This window comes from Chenopodium album, chromosome 25 (assembly GCF_948465745.1).
Source record: "Chenopodium album chromosome 25, dcCheAlbu1.1, whole genome shotgun sequence".
In the NCBI taxonomy this organism is placed as follows: domain Eukaryota; kingdom Viridiplantae; phylum Streptophyta; class Magnoliopsida; order Caryophyllales; family Amaranthaceae; genus Chenopodium; species Chenopodium album.
Genome location: NC_137858.1, coordinates 28130032 through 28137050, shown reverse-complemented (window position 1 = coordinate 28137050; position 7019 = coordinate 28130032).

Sequence of the window (7019 nt, the reverse complement as noted above, 5' to 3'; positions counted from 1 at the left end):
CTCGATATTGGAAGAACTTAGCGCCAGACTACAGGAACTGTCGCCGCAAAAGAACCTCTGTCGCCAAGCAACAGAACTGTCGCCAGGTGACAGAAGCTCTTTACAGGCGACGGTCACTGTTTACTGGACGCTAGTTCCTACATGCCTTGGCAGTTACCTGTGTTCTTAGAATTTTCCAGATTTCGCGGTATTATTTCGATTATAGTTGTGAAAAATATTTCTGAAATTTCCTACGTGTAAAATCCTATGTTTTTGACTCATTTCGGATGGTCTATCCAATGAGGACCTTTTTTTTATGCATATGACAATAATGTTAATCAAAATTACGCACATGAAATACTTAGAACTTTTCGAGTCCCATCCGCTCATTATAAATCATTGCCAAAATAAATTTCAGGAATTAAATTAGAAATCCTCCCCAGTGGAGTCGCCAAAAAAACTGTAGGGAGTATTTCAAGCACTATAACCCCAAGCTTGAACCCCATTGTGATCATACATTAAAGTATGGTGGCGTTCCAAAGGGAAGAAAGCTAGAGCAAAAGAGTTGCCAACAAGTTTTAGGAACTTGTTAACCAATCACGAGGTGAAGGTTACACACCTTAAACGATCTAGAAGATCGTCAACTCCATAAGGCCGGTTTTGAACCAAATAGGGTTCGGGGATGAGGGTACGAATCCAAACTACAAAAGAAAGGACCCGCCCTATAAAATAGGCCTCTACTTTATTCTGCTCGTATTCATGTGCGCTTTCTGACTAGCATGCAATCATTATTTTAACCCTAAACCTGTTTATCTATGTTGGTTGAATATTAATACAAAAATAATACTATTATTGGCGATCACTTGAATTAAAATCATATTAGCTTAAACCAAATTATTAATTATCTTATTAAGCGTGATTTCAGGTACAAATTCCTTTTAAACATGCATAAAAGGCGTGATCAAGCAATAACAATAAATATAAATATATCAAGCAACATAATAATAATCATAATCATAATAACAATAAAAATCATGTTAATAATAAAGCTTAAATATAATAGCAAGATCCTAGGCATGATACTAACAAGATTAATAACAAATCCTAGCATGTCACTAAACATTAAAGATCAAAGCTTTAACCCTAACATTGTACTAACATGCTATTAGAAAAGAGTAAAGGCACCCTAAACATGATACTAAAAAGCATTGAAAACATCCTAACATGATACTAGGAATTAAACAACAATAAACATGCTTTCTACATTGAAAGAGAGTAATAAGATTACACACTTTGAAGCCTCGTACCTCTTTCTAATAACAAATTACACGAGTTAGTAAACTTCAATAAAAATAATAAAGAATTAAATTAAAGTTGGAATTAAATTAAAGAAAGTTTAAACTAGATTTGGACTAAACCCTCAGAAAATATTAAACCTTGCACGTCTAGGGCGAAGGCAACTTCGAATTTGGCTAGATGCTTCTAAATCTTGTGTATGCGGAATTGTGTTTGAAAGGTTGGTTTAGAAAAAGAGAGAGAAAGAATTAAGCTATATTGCTTAAGAGAGAGAATAGAGATAATTAAGTAATTCTTGATGAGAGTTGATTGATTGTTTATGAGAGTTGATGAATAAAAACGGAGGTCGAGGACCCTATTTATAAGAAAACAGTCCGGAAAATCATAGAATTTGAAAGTAATAAAACTCCACGCTGTCGCTAACAAACTGACCTTGTCGCCAGAAATTCATCTTGTCGCCAGGCGACAGACTTGTTGTTTGGCGACAAAGACAGTTTTTGCGGATTTTGTTTTTATCATATCTTTTGATCCAGAAGTCAAATAAGTCATATAATATGTAGTTGGATAGCTCTTGAAGTCTACTTTCCATTGTAACTAGAATCAGATTAAAATAATTTGTAGATAAAAAGATATGGCCGAAATAGTGGAAGGGTGTCAGTTTTGGATAGAGTTTCGTATATCTTTCATATCTTTTTCGTTATAGCTCGGAATTATTATTATAATATATCATTGAAAAGATAATTTCAAGATCTATCCAATTATATAAAATTTGGATAAAAATATGAGGCACGAAAATAATATTTAACTGTCTTTGAACATGTTTAAATTCGAATAGAATTAGGACTTTAAAAAATGAAAGTTTAATTCAAATTCAAACTCTATGATCTTATCTTTTCAAAAAAGGATAATCAAAATATTTTAGAAACTTATAAAAGATTCTAATCAATCCTAATTAGTTTAGGAATAGGATTAAACCTTTGGACCCTCCTCATGATCATTGGGTCGTAGGTAAAATCCGGTTTGGGCCCAGTTTAGTATTTTGGCCATAATTTCCTCATTATTCATTGCAATTGGGCTTATAATATATCGTTGGAAAGGTCTTTTCAAACCACATCCAACTACACCATTATTAGACCCTTATCATGGACCAAACTAAACAGGATTGGACGTTTTCATAAAACAGAGTGGGTTTTCGAAACAGAGAGTAGGAATTTTAATAAAAACTAACCACAACACAAGACTTTTCACACTTTCACCTCATTCGATTATGTTTCTACATGACAGGTATTCATCACTGGGTTTGGTTTTGGGGAGACACAATTGGGTGTCCACAGAAGCCCCCACTTTGACTGAGTTTGGAGAAACTTAGGTTTCGAAAACAAAAGTCAAAGTAGCGATAGGGACGGAGAATGATTCAGAACGTTCTGCGATCCCAAATCATTCTTATAACGCCGATACCTATAAAATAATGTTAGTTAAACAGATTAAAGAGTTAAGAAACGCGTATCTTACACCGTCAAGCACACGTCTCTGGAGTAACCGTTTTTGTTGTTGCAATTTGTTGTTTTGATGACCTTCCACAAGCTAGAGAACTTCATCTTGCTGTTGTTGATGTTCACTCGTCTCTGAACAATGGAGCCTTTTTTGATGACTGTTCACTCGTCTCTGAAAAATGGAGCCTTTCTTTGAGGATATGTCCACGCGTCTCTGAACTAAAGAGCTTGAAAATGATATGTCCACGCGTCTCTGAATAGTGGAGCCTTTTTTTGTAGATATGTCCACGCGTCTCTAAACAAAAGAGCTTTGAAAGGATGCCCACGCGTCTTTGAGCAAAAGAGCTTTGATGGGTTGTCCACGCGTCTCTAAACAAAAGAGCTTTTTTTAGGATATGTCTACGCGTCTCTGAACAAAAGAGCTTGGTGATGAGATGTCCACGCGTCTCTGAACAAAAGAGCTTTGATGATATGTCCACGCGTCTCTGAACAAAAGAGCTTTGATGATATGTCTACGTGTCTCTGAACAATAGAGCTTGATAGGATGCCCAAATGTCTCTAAACTAAAGAGCTTAATGATATGTCCACGCGTCTCTGAACAAAAGAGCTTGATGATATGTCCACGCGTCTCTGAACAAAAGAGCTTGATGATATGTCCACACGTCTCTGAACAAAAGAGCTTGATGATATGTCCACACGTCTCTGAACAAAAGAGCTTGATGATATGTCCATACGTCTCTGAACAAAGAGCTTTGAATGCTTGAATGTTTGTTGAGGTTGTTCGGTTGGCTGCGAACAGGATTTTTGCTGAATGGTTGTATGCCTGTAAAAATCAAAAGATTGCCAAAAGACTTTGCTATTGCTTTTCTTAGGGTTGACCTAAGTCTTGATGTTGTTCTTAGGGTTGACCTAAGGCTTATTGACTAACTTGAGGTTGACTCAATGTGACTGACTGACTTGAGGTTGACCCAAGGTGAATTGACACGTGTGACTCATGACTCGTGTGACTTAATGTGTTTTGACACATGTGTTAGACTCAATTTGATGTGATATGACACGACATGACTCAATGTACGACATGACTCGTGTGTGATGTGCAAAAAAGCAAAAAAAATTCCGTCATTTTTGTGGAGGGTACCGACTTTCTCCCGAAAAAGAATCGAAGTGAGTGATGGTGCATGTTGAATGTGCTTAGGCACATATATGCGTTCAATACTGTCCCTCAAGGTACAAGGAGTAATTCATCCTAAACTATCTTAGTTGACTCGATTATGAAAGTATTTAGGTAACTTAGGCACGGAGGCTAAGTACTTCATACTTTATGATGCAATGATGATTATGAGTGCTGAGTGATGAGTGATGAGTGATGTGTGATTTTGATAAAGCATGCTTCAACATTATGTTAAGACTTCATGACAAAGGTTTCCTAATGGGAAGTCTATTTGGTCATGTATCTGTGATGTGTGTGAAAGTGACACTAAGGTTAAGCTGCAAAGGCTAAGTATGGAAAATATATTATTTGATAAGATTCAAATGATGATGACTCTTAGGCTAGGTAAGCTAATGATGTAAGGATCAAGCCCCCAAGTCTAGCTCTAAATTAATAGGGATGAGCATTTGCAATCCCTTGAAATGATCATGGTGTGAGTGTGTGAATGTGAAAATGAATGCATTTTTATTATGGCCGCACCCCAATGTTAGGTTGCCTACGTATCCGTTAGGAATCAGGCCAAACGTAGCTCTAGCCGAACCTCGCACAAGTGTATGTATACCTTAAAAAGGTCTTTTTAAGGGTTGTATTGTGGTTAGGCTAAAGGTTGAAGAAGAAGGGGATAAAGGCTCAAGACCCTGGATAAGCCCCCAAGGTGTGCAACCTTGCTTTTGAATCTTTGTATTTTTATGCTTGAGGTTTTCTCATTTTTGAGCTCTTTTTCTTTTTTTTTTTTGTTTATTTTTTTGCTCTATCTTTTTTTTGCTTTTGCATTTTTATTTTTATAAGTGTGGGCAATCCCGATCATGCGGTCTATCACTCACTTGGCATTCATGTTTCTCAGGCACAGTACCGAGCACTCGATAAGAGATGCAATCTGAGACGTGTTCTTATCAAAGATATTTTCATATCAAATACATTGGAACACTTGCCCTTTTGTACACTTTTATTCATTTTCTTGTTTTTATTTTTATTCTTTTGAGATCACTCAAGCTTTCATATTTGAAACTTGCGTAAGTTACACACCATCCCATCCCAAGGTTAGGTAGATATGGGTTAAAAAATGAAAGGTCTATTGTTAGACGAGGCTCAAAGTGGTGTATGAAGAAAGGATTGCATATTTGAAGGGTGAGAGGTATGATATGGCTACAAAGGGTGCCTCCAATCATTGGTATACCTTGTGCTTAATTCGGCGGATATTTTTTTTTTTTAAATGTAATGCAATGTTTATATGCAAGAAAATAAAATGCTCATTTTATTAAAAGGAAATGAAAGTCCTACAAAGTAAAAGCTAGGGGAAAATGAAAGGTGCCTATGCTAGACTTATTGGGGAAAAGAATAAAAAAAAAAAGAAATAGAAAAAAGTGGTCACAAAATCTTGTCGTTGAAGCTCGCCTCTTGTCTTATGCCTTATCATCACTAAGACTTCTTGTTGACTGGAGGTATAGGAAGCTTGTTATTGTCAATCAAATATTGGATGGCCTCCTTTAGCTTCCAACAGCTCTCAATAGTATGACCCCTACCCTGGTGATACTTGCAATATGTGTTGGGATTCCAGCTAGCTGTCATCCTTTCGACAGGTGGATCCCCAAACGGTCCAATGGGAGTAACAAGACCTTTTGCATGTAAACGATCAAATGCGGTGTCATAACTTATACCAATAGGTGTGATGTTTCTCATTTGCCCTCGTTTGTTCATGGCAAGGATCTCATCCAAGTCAAATGTGCTAACGTTATTTGAGTGGGTAGTTTTGGAAGAAGAAGGATTGTCGTTCTTCTTTCCTTTCCAGCCACTGTTATTATTGGTACTATTTTTGGCCTTCCTGTTGCTAAGAGGAATATGAAGGTGATTTGAATCAATGAGGTTTTCCATGGTCCGTTTTTCCCGTGGCTTAGGAGCATTGAATTCTTCATTAAATCCTTGGTGAGAATTGTAACACCCTAGAAATTCCTTTCCTTTAAAATACACCCTTTACTCTTCGAAAATACTTTTAGGAATATCTAAGACATTACCGCCACCGTGAAAACGGCTAAGGCAACTATCAAAGATGCACAGCGGAAGACTTAAAAACCAAAACTATTTAAATTACTCACTTCAAAAGCCAAACCAACGAAAGTAAAGTTGAAAATCAACAAAACCAAAGTCAACTAAAAATCCACTACAACTTGGAACCATTCAAATCAACCAAAATTTTGTGTTAGTCAACAAAATAAACATCATAAAATATTCAATGCATAAAACACATCATATCCTAATGGGATCTAGCATGATTCCCTCTTCACTCATACCCCGTCATGAACATGCTTCAATACCTGAAAAGAGTATCCCCCCTTGCCCCCACTACTCTCCATTAAAATGGATCATCGTAGGGCCAAGATAAAGACATAGCCAGACACAAACACACACACACACACACAATCAGCAAAGCTAAGTACATAAGCGTAATGAAACAAACTAACATTCTTTCTCCTATCATCACACACTTACCTCATTGCACCTGTTTACAAGCACACACAACATTCAACAAGACACTTTAACTAGACACTAAATAGTTCATTTAGCGTTGATTACGCATCGAACGGGTTTCCTACTAAACCTCCCCCAAATAAATTGAGGTTAACTGACACGAGAGCTAACCGTGCCAGCGACAAAACCACTCAAAGGTGGCGGAATTCCTGCGCATAAAAATAAATAAAAAGGAATGTACAGCGTCCTGTACTCCATTAGAAGTTATGGTTAAATATAAAACCCCATAATTCCCCCCATTGTTCATACTCAAGGTATATACGTTCCAAGAGTTTTGGTGCGTAATCTCTTTCACTTTACGTTATTTACATGTTATTGGACTTGGTGGTGACTCTCAAAGCATAATAAATCAATCAACAATAATAATTTAGTCAATCAAACATACCAATTTAATTCTTGAATATTTAGTGACCACATAATATTTGATGTTGAACCCTTTTAAATTCTACCTCAGTGTCAAAGACACCTTAAACGCATAAAGCGCCGAAAATCCTATCCCTCGGTGTTAAAAACAC